Consider the following 13,822-nt stretch of genomic DNA (forward strand, 5'->3'; position numbering starts at 1 on the left):
CCATAGCAGAAGATGACTTAGACAGAAAAGTGAGGCAAGGGATAACTTAGTGGGTGACAGGGAAACGGAGGGAAGAGAAGAGTTCAGGGAACTGCGAAGCCAACAACATCAGAGGATGCCGTGAGTGATAATAACAGACAGCAGAGTCCCAGTGCATTGTGCAGCTGTCCTAGGCAGGCCTTTGACACTGTTCCTTCACATCTCCTCATGCTGTCCTGTGCCTATACTGTCATCTCCATTTCAGAGTTCAGGAAAATGAAGCTCACAGACATTGTGTAACCTGATGGTGCTCCCCTTGCTGGTGAGTTGACAGTGGGTATTCAAACATGGGTTTCTGATCTTGAAGTTTGTGTCATCTCCACTCTGCTCACAGCTGCCTCTTTCTGGGGGAGGTTGATGTGGGGAGAGGCCACTAGCTTGGAGGAGGTATTAGCAGGGTAGTAGTGGTATGGAAATGGGAAGAGCAGGCTTTAGGCTGTGGGTTGCATGAGGAGATGTGGGAGTGTGTCCTGGTAAATCTAGACTTTGTGAGGCGCGTCCATGCTCTTTGATACATCAGTTGGAGACTCGTGAAAAAGATGACGTCAAGTTCAAATGGCTCTAGGAAATCCAGGATTCTCTCTCCCTGGTCTGCTACTTATGTGTAGCACTTCATAGCTTATCTGACTCACCTGTCTCTTGTTCTAGCTGGATCTCTGGCCAACAGCACTGCATGGGTTCCAAACGTAGGCAGATGCACCTGTGCCTGACACTGCCTGCTGTCACCAAGGGTTCCTACTTTGAGCCCACACAAGTTGATGGATTCCTTTTCCTCCTTTCTGCCCCATGACAGGTGATCCTGAGATAGTGTTCACCAGAGCCAGCATTAGCCCTGTCTGGGGTCAGCCAGCTTGACCATACAGACTTGTTTTCCCTTTTTTCTTTCCTTGCTTTCACCCTCATGTCCCTCTGGCATGTTCCATGTACTTTCTAATAACGTAATAGCACATAAAGCTCCAGCCTCAGGCTCATTTTCTTTTGAAAATGAAGTTTAAACACCCAGACCATAACACCCCTTCCTCTGGAGATTCACAGTGTGTATAAGCCTAATATGGTTTCTGAGAATTCTTCCAGCAACTTCTCTGCATAATCGAGAAGGCCCTAAACTTATTAAATTTTGAAGAGTTTTTTGTAAAAAAAAAAATAATGTTACATTAATTCAATTCCCAGGATTATAATGTTCAAAGATTAGGTTTAGCTTATATCATGCATTTTCAAGAGCAGAAGGTGTCAGCAAATATTTTTCTGTAAAGGGCAGATAGTAAATATTTTAGTCATTACAGGCAATAAAGCCTCTGTCACCACTACTCAACTCTGTCATTAGAGCACAAACTAGGCATAGACGATACATACTTGAATAGGCATAACTGTGTTTTAATAAAACTTTATTTACAGGAATAGGATTGAGTTGAATTTGGTTGGGGGCCATAGTCTGCTGACTCCTGCTAAGAGAAATATAAAATGAGTGGAAAGAGAAAAGGAGGTTGGTGACTGGTTAGGGAGAGACAGCAGAACTGGAATGAGATAAAAATACAAGGAAACTGAGGATGCTCTTTTCTAACTGCTAAGTGTCTCTCATCTTATACCTCCTAAGTTCCCCCAATCTTGTCAGCAGAAAACATGGAACATCATGGCTCATCTTGCCAATCATCTTTTTTGCATTATCTAGGTAGGGAAGGTGTTTAGAGACCTTGGTTCCCCTGCCCTTGCGCATAGAAACAGCATTCCTGAGTTCTCAGCCTTGTGACATTACGGGTTAATAAAATCCTATCATTCTTGCCCATTGATGGCATCAGTCTCATGGCTCTGCCACCTGAGCACACTGTTTGTCGGGGTAATGCATCTAAGGAAGATCTATGGTGGCAGGCCAGATGGAAAAGGAGCATGAGCATCTCTGCCCACCCCTAGCTGGGGTTGCAAACGCCTGTAAACAACTTGTCTAAGCAGAGCATCAAGTGTGTCCAGCATGTTTTAACTCCTCACATTTTTCTTTCCATAGTCAAGATAATAGAAATATATCATTAGCCTGATTCCAACTAAGACATTTGAGGAATAAGAAGAGGAGGAAGGCAGCAGGAGAGGAAAATTCACAGGCAGTTAGTACCCACTGATGACAGGTCTCTTGGCAGGCACTTTATATGCTAGCTCATGTAGTCCTGAGTCCATGAGTAACTGTTAGTGCTTTTATATTTCCTGACTACCAGAGAAGATGTCTGTGTTGCCCAAAGTTACATAACTAGCACAAGAAGCAGCCAGAATAAAATCCAAACAGTACTAAAACCTGTGCAGTTCTAATTACCTCACCCTGAGCTATGCCTCCTGCTTGGAAAGTTGCAAATGGAATCTGTGTGGTACTGCATTCAGTATCTTCCATGGGTGAAAGAACAAGTGACCCAGCTATCAAGAGTAGGCACGTTCAGAAATCAGCTCTCCGTCCAGTGGTTATACTAGAATACAAGAGAATCTATGTCTCTATTCAGTGTCCACATGGGAAGGCAGGGGCTTGGGCTTGGGATACTTTTTGGCCTATATTCCATTTAAGAACTAAAGGGTTAACAAAATTCAGGGTCTCTTGGCCCAAGTCACTGGTTGGAAGACCTGGGTTTGCTATGTTTAAATAGATGAGAAGAACCTGGGTGAGGGAAAGGTACTACATGACTTAATCCTGGATCTGCTCTGATTTCAGACCTTGTGGCTGAAAGAGTAGGCCTTGATCAACCCATGGAATTCTGATAAATAGGGCAGAGAGTGTTATCTTGGGGGATTCTGTTTGATAAAGGGTGTGAAACATGAAAGTTATGATTTGGATAAGAAGTAACAAGAAACAGATTGATAGTCTAACATCTTGATTTCTTTTTAGATATTTATCATTTCTACTCTCATTAGTGAGTAGAAATCTTATGGATTTTTTGCTGTTGATTTTGAATCCTGTATCTTGAGTGAGTTCATTTATTAGTTCTAACAGTTTTTTTTAGGGTTTTCTTTACAAAAGATCATGTAAGAACAGGAAATCTGCTTCTTTTTCTAAATTGCGTTGAAGTACTGTAAAGTATGCATTCAGGAAAATGCACATACTACATTTGAAAATTTAATAAATATATAATTTGGTGAATTAATAAAATTGATGAATTTTCTTAAACACAACACACTTAAATACCATTAACACAAAGGAAAAAAGCAGAAAATAACTAAAACTCAAGGATATCTCTTGTCTCTTGTAGTCACTGTTGCGATATTCTGATATCTAATGGCATGCATCATGTTACCTATTTCTTTATTCATATGAATAAAAATGTACAATGTGTATGCCTGACTTTTGTTTTTCATCTTTTTGATAGTTATCCATATTCTTCCACTGCATTGTAAATTGCTCATTATCATTGCTGGGTAGTATTTCATTTTATTCTATTGATGGCCATGTGAGTACTTCTGCAGTCAATATTGTAGCACATACCATCGAATATACACATACCTGAATGTTAATTAGCAGTACTGTATAGATGTGTATCTGTGCACACACACATACACACATACACACACATGCATTTTATTAGAACTATATAGAGAGCTAAGATAGTTGTGTTCAGTGTGCACGTTATCCTTTGATCCTGCTTTCTAAAGTCTTTGTACCAAATTACCTTCCCATCTATAGTGTATAAGTTCCAATTGCTTCATGTCCTTAATCAAACTTGCAATAGTTTTTTTCATTTTAGATGCGCTGGTGACTTGTCCTGACATTGCATTAGGTGTGTGTTTGTATTTCTTTTTTCTCTTATGAAAGCTGTATGGAGATTCCTCAATGGACTAGGAATGGAACCACCAGCTATCGCACTTCTTGGTATTTATCCAAAATAACTAAAATCAGCATATTATAGTGATACTGGCACATCAATGTTTATAGCAGCACAATTCACAATAGCCAAGTTATGGAGACAGCTCAGCTGCCTATCAACAGATAACTGTGACAGGCAGCAGAGCTGCTTATAAAGAAAATGTGGTATCTATACACAATGAAGTTTTACTCAGCCATAAAGAAGAATGAAATTTATGGCACTTATGGTAAATGGATAAAATTGAAGAACATTTTGCAAAGTGAAATAAGACAGACTTAGAAATTCAAGGGTCAATGTTTTCTCTCATTTGTGGAGGCTAGACCAAAGTAAGGGGGAAAGGTGGGGAGGATCCTATTAAAGTAGAACAGAGGTCACCAGAGTAGAGGAAGGGATTGAGGGGAAGGGACAAGAGACAAGAAAAGGGAGGAATGGTAGAGTGAAATGGACCAAATTATTTTGTGTACATATATGAATACATTACAGTGAACTTCATTTTTATGCATATGTATAAAGCACTAATTAAAAAGCACTATAAATAAATAGAAAGAAGAACAATAGAGGAGAAGAAGGGGAATAGGGGGAGAGAGAAGGGGAGAGAAAGGAAAAGTACTGGGGTATGAAGTGGACGAAATAATATTCTATTCATGTATGATTATGCCAAAACAAACCCCAATGTTACGTATAACTATAACACACTATTAATATAAATAATGTACTATGGTATATATGCCTTAAAAATACATAGGTCTGAAATGTACAGTTTGATGAGCTTTCACAATTACATGCAGCCAAGTAACACACAGTTCATTATTAAGATACTTAATATTTGATCACCCTAAAAAGTTCCCTCTTATCTCTTCCCATTTGTCTGATTTCTTTTACACCAAGTTTTGCCCATTCTGGCACTTCATGCTAATGGGATAATGCAGTATATACTCTCGTGTCTGGATTCTTTTGTTAAGTGCAGTTGTTTTTGAGCTTTGTCCATGCTAGCACAGATAGTAGCAAGCTCCTTTTTATTGCTGAATAATACTACTGGGTTCGAATAAACCTATGCTGGGTATCTATTCTTATTCTGATGGTCATTTGAATTCTTTCCAGTGTTTAGCTATTATGAAGAAGGTTGCTATTAAATACATTCTTGAACAAGTCTGCATGTGAGCATACGTTTCCATTGTTCTTGCATAAATAGACCTAGCAAGAGAATAATTGGGTCATAGAAGAGGTGCATGTTTAACTTTGAAAGAAGCTGGCCAACTCCTTTACAAGGTGATTTACACTTCCTTTAGTAATACATGAGAATTCGATAGCTCTATATGATTGACATTCCATGTCATCAGTTTTTTAAAAAAAAAATTTAGTCATTTTAATGAGCATATAATAATATCCTTCTGTGGTTTTAATTTGCATTTTCCCCAATGACTAATGATTCTGAGAATGTTATTGTGGTTATTGGACATTTACATATATTCCATCTGAAGTGTCCATAACTTTTTCCCATTCAAATCTTTTTTTCTTTATATTGCGATCTGTCTATATATACATTCTTCGGATACGAGCTATTTATTAGATATACATGCATGTTACAACAGTTTCTCTCAGGCTGTCAATTTCCCATTTTTCTTTGCAGTGTTTCAGATGTGCATAAGTTTTAGAATTTAGTAAAATCTAATTTATCAATTCTTTCCTTAAAACTGATTGTTTATTGCCTTCTGGACCTTGTCTAAGAATTCTTTGCCTTCTTCCATGCAAAATACTCTCTTTTGCTTTCTTCCAGTAGCTTTATGACTTCGTATTTTAAATTTAGGTCTTTGATCCATTTCAAAATAATCATCACCATGTGTTAAAAAGATTTTCCTTCCCCTCTGTAATATATTAGTGTTTTTTCCCCAACATTTATTTGAGGGCATAAGTGTGGTTCCATTTATGAGCTCCATTTTGTTGCATTGATGTATTTGCCTATTATTGCTAAACTATACTCTCTTTATTTTATAGTTTCATTATAAGGTTGATAGTCAGTGCCCAAAGTTCTCTACTTTTATTCTTATTACTTTGTTAAAATATTTTGGCTACTGTAGACAAAGGGCTATGATGTTTCTGAACTCCTTAAAGGCAGGATTGATTTCTGGCTATGAGGAACGTGGTTAGTGGACAGCCTCCAGCTATTGTTTTCTTTGGGGTCCACCAGAGCTTTTGAGCTGAAATCATGTTCTTCTTGAAATAGCCCCAGCCAATAAATAAAGCAGGCAGAAGTAGCAAAGGTCACACTCTTCTTGAGGTAGCCTTCAGCCAATGACTAAGCGAAGCAATTGTAAAAAAGCTGAGCAATTCCTGGTTAACGTGAGCCCTCTCTTACGTGACTTGGCTCTGGAGCTCCACTCTGCGCTCAGACAGACTTCCTCACATTGGCACTGCCATCTGACTACGTCCTCACCCAATCTCATGTCCTCTCTTTTCACCCACATTACTATCCAACCCACCTTTTGTACCTCAATCTCCATCCCGCTGTCTGTTTTCTAACTGACCTTGTTTGTTCCTCTACAGATAGCAGTATGAGGAGGTTTTGTGACTGGCTTGCTGCCCCACAGGCAATGAGACCCCATTTAAGACGGTGGGTAGAGCATGGACAGTCTGGCACCAAGTGGTGCCTAATTGCAACTTCACTGTGGGAGCTTGAAAGAATGCCTCAGTGTAGGAATATGAACTGATTAGTGTATTGATTCAAGTGTTTTGAAACCATGGGGAAAATGAGAAATATTAGGATAATGAAATTGGGTGGTTGTCACTAAATTTTGTGGATTCCCATAAATAATGAAAAGCTGAGAAAAATTTAAAAGCAATTCAACATTAATGTCAGAGTCATACAGTCTTTGGCAGCTTGCAAGAAACCCTCATTTCAAGCAATGCATAAGATAAAGATGATGAAAATAAAACCTAAGATCTAATAGACTGACTATATTTCCAAGATGGTTGAATATTCAGCTAAAGCAGATTCCAGATGCCAAAGTCAGGGCACTGATTAGGAAAACCTGGGACTCTGGCATATAGGATGGGGCAATCTGAATGGATTCCCCTGAATAATTGGATTCCCTAGATTTCTATACTCTTCTTAGCTTTCAGAAGAGCCCCAATGCCCTCCCTTGAAAGCTTCTGCTCCCCAACCCAATATGGGATTGTAACAAGGGAACAGTTACCTCCTCAGAAATTGACCCACTTCCTGTCCTGGCTGCCAGGCCTATAACCAGCACTGATTTGCACCACAGTCTAGTAGGGGTTGTTCTGGGCCTTAGGAAAAAAGGAAAATTTCTACAACTACAAGAATCATATGACCTAGTTCGGGGTTGCAGGAGTCTCTGCAGGACTGGATTCTGAATGTGTTCAATCAAAGCAGTCAGAGTGAAATATTTGGTAAAGGATACAGGGTTTAATTTCCAGGATAGAGCATAAGAGTTGGTGCAACTCCTTTTAAGGCAACTCTTAAAAGTCTGGAAAAAAGCAATTTTCTATAGCAAATGATATTGAAATGCCTGAATTTCTGTGGCAGATGGTATGGGAAGGGATTAAAGGGATGAGGGAAGGGGGCATGCTGCAGTGGATGTATTTCCTGAGGCTAAAAGACCACTTGAAGATTAAGTTCTGTGAGAAGGCCTGGGGGATGCACATTCGTGAAGGTCATCAGGTATGCACTGGTGAGAGGCATGCTAGCTTCACTAAGAAGTTCAGATACTGCTCTCTGCAGGCCAGGGCTAATAGAGAGGCTGTCCCAGAATTCAGCTCATAATAACCATGGGAATGAGAGCCCTTCACCTCCCCACAAAACAGCGGATGCCTGGTGATGGAGTTTAACAATCAGAAACAGGTAGGTGGGGTGGTATAAGAGCTGCAAGCTTGGGAGAGAAGCTAAACCAACCCGACCTGCCTAAATTTGTTGGTTAGAAGAACATTACATCCCCAGGACAAAAATTATTAGGCAGCCAAAGAGGATACTGCCTCACCTCTATAATCAGAAGAGATCAAGACAGGAAAAGCAGGAGTGTGGGAAGCCATTCTCGCAGGTGATTGGGCACCTCCCTGATTGGGTGTGAGGTGTTCTGGCTAAACTGTGTCAAACTAATCCCCACCCTCTCTAGGTGCGAGAGCCCTTCCGTGTGGGGCTATGACTGACCATTGACCCTGAGACCAATCACTGACCCTGACCTTGGAATGCTGTTCCCCTTGACCTTCATTGGATGGAATTTTCCCCTGAATTTCTTGTTCCCCAATAAAAGGCCATCCTCTAGCGTGCTCGCTCTCTCTCTCTCTCCTGCTAGTCCTGAGTAAGCCTTGCTGCCCCACCGGGTGGTTTGAGGCAGGAGCCAGAGGGAGGGCCGTCTCAGACCTGGTCAAAGAAAAAGGTAATTGAGTCTTGTGTGTTTATTTTGATCTCACTAGTTAACTTCTATGCTACGAACCTCTTGTATGAAGCCAGTGTGCTGGCTGCGTGGCTGACAGGAGTCTGAGACTGGTTACTCTGGTTATTAACACAAAAACAAAAACAAAACAAAACAACAACAAAACCAAATCTTTTCTAAGTTTCTGTACCTGAATCAGTTTTTGGACTTTTTTTTTTTTTTAATTGAAGGGGTAGTCAGAATACCAGGGGAAGGACAGTAAAACACTACAAATAAGCACTGTAATCAACTCTATATCCTTCCCAAAGGGGCTCTAGCTATTTTCTCTAGTGACTGTACACTGGGAAAAGGGAAAAAGCAGGCATTTTGGAGAATTTTGAAGAAAGGGCCTAAATTGAAATGGATACTTCAAGATCCAAAACCTCATCATAGTTTCCTTTAGAATAGGAGCATTCATTACAGAGACATTAAGCCACCAATTAGAAAAGAAATCACCCTGCCTGTTCTTTGTTTTACTTATAGTCACTATAGAACTGGCACAAAGGACACATAGCAGAGATGATGCTATGCAAATCTAACACGACCAGTCCAGCTACTGCCCCCTCTGAATGTCCAACCTGCCAGCAATAAAGATCTCATGTTTGCACCTTGGATGGCACTGTTCCTTGAGAAGATCAATTGTCCACTTGATGGCAAGTTGACTACATTGGTCCCTATTCTAGAAAAGGTAGAACTTTATTCTTCAAGGAATGGACACTATTTTGTTTATGGCTTTGTCTTTTCTGACCATGTATCTTGGCTAGTTATTCTGGAATCCCATATAGCATATGATCAAAAAGCCATGTTTATGGTGAAGGAGGTATGGGTGTGGACCCATGACCATGCGATGCACTGGGAGTATCATGCATATTGCCACTCAGAATCTGCCAGCCTGATGGTTGGAATGAGTTGCTGAAGGCACAGTTGAAATGGCAGTTCAAGAGAAAAACCTTGTTCTGAGGGGAACCATCCTTCAGAAAGAGGTATATGCATTAAAACAAACTTTTATGTGTAATGATGGAACTTCAATCAGAGCAATATGTCTATCTGAGAAACAGAAGGTGGCAGTAGGAGAGGCCCTTGTTGACATTGCTAATGACTTGCTAGAGGAGTTTGTGCTTCCCATGTGCAACCTTGATCTCTGCAGTGTTAGAGGTCATGATCCCCGAAAGAGATACATGTTTCACCAGCATGGTTCAATTGAAGTAAAAATTATGAATGTTATATGGATTCTGTGGGTGGTATGGGTTCAGAAATCAGCAGGTGAGAGGCAAGTCATTATCTAGTAATTTATTGTAGTCACCAAGAAAGTCAAGGCTTCTGCCATCAGTACTGATGACGCTTGAGGGTAAAAAAGAATTTTTATTGGATAGTATGGAAGGGAGCTAAGACGTGCCTATTACCACCTTTACCCCAAGCTGAGCAATGAAGTCTGTGGTTCATCCCATTCTCTCCCTCTTCTAAATTTCCTCTTGGGAAGACAGGCCCATCAGAGAACTGATGGTATCTCTCTCTGGACACATATGGAAAAGGAACTGTGTGGCACAGAGCTAGATGATGGTAGCTATGGAGGTGTGCAGCTCAGAGCCCCTGTAAGGGAGAACTTCCCATCCAACTAACAGGATGTAGTCTTCTTCAGGAGTTGCTTGAGCGTATTTTAAATGTTTATTAAGGGATAGTGTCTATAAATTAAATTCAAAATTTAGTGTTTTAACAAATGCCTTCACTCATACAACCACCCATGCAATCAAGATATAGAACATTTCTGTCACCTCAAGAAATTGCCTCATGCTCTTTGAAGTCAATATTTCCTCAATCCTCCATATTCTGACCACCACTGATCTGTTTCCTGTCCCTAAGATTTGACTTAAAAATATCATATAAATATAGTCATAAAGTATGTGATCTTTTGAGGCTGGGTTTTTATCACTTAGAACCATAAGACATTTGATATTCATCTAGAATATGTCTATCAGTATTTTTTTCTTTTTCTTTTTGAATTATATTTCACTGTATAATGAACCAGTGTATTTATGTGTTTACCTGTAAAGGGCTTTGGATGTTTGATGGCTTTGATGATTATAAATAAAGTCACTATAAACATTTGTTACCAATTTTTTATGTGAATATATTTTTTTCATTTCTCTTGGTCAAATGTCCAGGGATAGAATTGCAATGTTGTGTACTAAATGTATATTTCATTTTAAAGGAACTGGTCAAATCATTTTCCAAAGTGAATATTCCATTTTGGAGCCCAACTAACAATGTATGAATGTTCTAGTTGCTTTATATTACCCCAGAAATTGGTACTGTATTTGTTTATGAAATGTTAGGCATTCTAAGGGATTTATAGTGGTTTCTCATTGTTATTTCAACTCAAATTTCCCAGGGATAGATAATGCTTCGTATCCTTCCATGTTTATCTACCATTTGAATATCTATTTTTGTAACTTGTCTGTTTAAATATCTCCTTCCTTTATATCATGCTATTTGGTTTCTTACTTTTGAGTTTTGAGAGTTCTTTTATGGATTCAATTCTTTTATCAGATTTCTGATTTAAAATGTTTTCTCCTAGTCTGCAGTTTGTCTGTTTTTAAATTAATGGAATCTGCTTTCCAGAGCAGTTTTAGGTTTACAGAAAAGCGAATAGGTAGTACAGAGAGTTCTCATATAATTTCATTCTATCTGGCAGTTTCCTTGGTGTGAATATATTGCATTATTATGATACATTGGTTACAACCTGTCAACCAATATTTATACATTATTATTAAATATAATCTATAGGTTACATTTGGATTCACTCTATGCTGTGTATTATAGGATTTTGACAAATATGTGATGTCCTGTGTGGCATTACAGTGTCACACAGAATAATTTCAGTGCCCTAAAATCCCCTGTGTTCTACTTATTCATTGTTTTGCCTCATCTTTCCTATCCCTGGAAACCACTGGTCTTTTTACTGTATCTGTTTTCTACCTTTTCTAGAATGCCCTATAGTTGGAAACATACAATACATAGTCTATTCAGATTGATTATTTCACTAAGCAATACACATTGGATTCCTTTGTATTTCTGTGGCTTAATGGCTCATTTATTTTTATCACTGAATACTACTTCGTTGTATAAATGCATAATGATTTATATCCATTCACCTTTTGAAGGATATCTTAGTTGATTCTAAGTTAATGTCTAGATTCATTTTGTGTATGTGCATGTTAATATGTAGTTGTCCTAGCACCATTATTGAAGGTTGCCTATTGAATTACCTTTAATTTTTTGTCAAAGATAGGTGTGTGTGTGTGTGTGTGTGTGTGTGTGTGTGTGTGTGTGTGTTTCTGGGTTGTCTATTATATTCCATCGATCTATTTGTCTGTTCTTTAACCAATGACATATTGTCATTTATATATTTATTTATTTTATGTTTTTGTACTGGGGATTGAACTCAGTGGTGCTTAACCACTGAGCTACATCCCCAGGACTTTTTTGTATTTTATTTTAGAGACAGGGTCTCACCGAGTTGCTTAGGGCCTCACTAATTTGCTCAGGCTGCCCTTGAACTTGCAATCCTTGTGCCTCTGGGATTAGAGGTGTGCACCACCATGCCTGGCCATATTGTCTTTATTATTGTAATAAACTATAAGTTTTGAAGTTGAGTAGTATCACTCCTTAGACTTTGTTCTTTAGTATAATGTGGATTTTTTTCTGGATCTTTTGTCCTTCTGAATTACTTTGTTAATAACTACAAAATATCTCGCTGATATTTGGATTGGAGTTGTTTTGAACACGTACGTTAAGTTGGGAGGAACTGCCATCTTAATAATACAGATTCTTCATTAGTATGGACATGGAATAGAAAACCATGCATTTATACCTTCTTTGACCTCTTCCATTGAGTTTTGTAGTTTTGTTTGCATAGATGTTATAGATATTTCAGTAGATTTTTTCCAAAGTCCTTTGCTTTGTTTGGTGCTACTATAAATTAATTAAAAATCCCAGTTGTGTTTTTTTTTTGCTTTTTATATAGAAATGCAATTGATTTTTGTATATTAATCTGGTATTCTGCAACTTTCCTATAATAGCTTATTAATTCCAGAAATTTCTTTTTCATATTTATTCTTTGAGATTTTCTACATATTATTTCTCCCTACCTAATTTGTATGACTTTTATTTACTTTTCTTGTTATGCGGATTAGCTAGGATCTGGATAGGAGTCTGATAATGAATAGGAGTTGTGAGAGAGGACATCCTTTCCCTGTTTCTAATTTTAGTGAGAAATCATCTAGTTTCTCACTACTAAGCTATAAGTTTTTTTGTAGATATTAATTATCAAGTTGAAGAAGTTCCCTTCTATTTCTAGTTTGCTGAGAATTTTTATCATAGATGGGTGAGTGCCGCAGTCTGGCTGGGCACAAAATCAGGAGCCACTCACACCTTGTAGATTCAAACAGCAACTCTTTATTCTCGAACTGTCACCGGCACTCTACACACAGGTTCTGGGCAGAATCCACGCTCTCCACCAGGCTCTGAATCCCAAATACTCTCTGAATCCCGCGAGAACTCAACGGGAACTCAAGGAGTGGGCATGCCTGAGGCATCAGGATAAGCCTTATTTCCAGCAGGGTACACCTTAAACCTGGAACCACCCTAAACCCAAGAAACGGGATACTCCCTAATCCCAGCAGGACACACCCTAAACCTGGACCCACCCTAATCCAGCAGGATCCTCCCTAAACCAGGATCCACCCTGGTCCTTGAGCAGGGTCACCTTACTCAAGCATACATGCAATGTCACTGCAAATGACCTGGGTCCAAAGGCAAGCCCATTTCCACAATGGAGAGTCCTTCCTCTAAGCAACATGGAGTAGGCTGACAAAGAAATTGCCATGCGTCATTCCTACTTGGCAATGGCTCTCAGCAGGTGAGGATTTTATCAAAGGGTTTTTCTGGAGTTTTTATATGAACATGATTTTTCTTCTTGTTAATGTGATTTATCCTGTCAACTGATACTTAACAACATTAACATAGCCTTTCATACTTGGAATAAATCCCACATGGTTGTGGTGTATTATGCATTTTTACACTGTTGGATTCAATTTGCTGATGACTTTGTTGAGGATTTTTGCATGTATGTTCATGAGAGATACTGGTCTGTAGTTCCATAATGTCTACTTGGTTTTGGTGTTAGGGTCATTCTGACTCCATAGAATAAGTATTCCTTCTGCTTCTATTTTCTGGAAAAGATTGTAGATAATTGGTATCATTTCCTCTTGAAATTTTGGTAGAATTTATAAGCAAAATCAGGTTTGGTCCTTTCTGTTCTGGAAATTTCTTAATCATTGATTGAATTTATTTAACAATTTTTTGTATTTCCTTGTGTGAATTTTGATACATCACGTATTCCCAAGAATTGGCCCATTTCATTTATGATATCAAATTTGTGTATAAAACTATAGAGAATATTATTTTTTATTTTCTTTCTTATTATTTTATTGTCTATTGGATCAGTAATGATGGCCGTTC

Source organism: Urocitellus parryii, chromosome 5 (genome assembly GCF_045843805.1).
Source record: "Urocitellus parryii isolate mUroPar1 chromosome 5, mUroPar1.hap1, whole genome shotgun sequence".
NCBI lineage: Eukaryota > Metazoa > Chordata > Mammalia > Rodentia > Sciuridae > Urocitellus > Urocitellus parryii.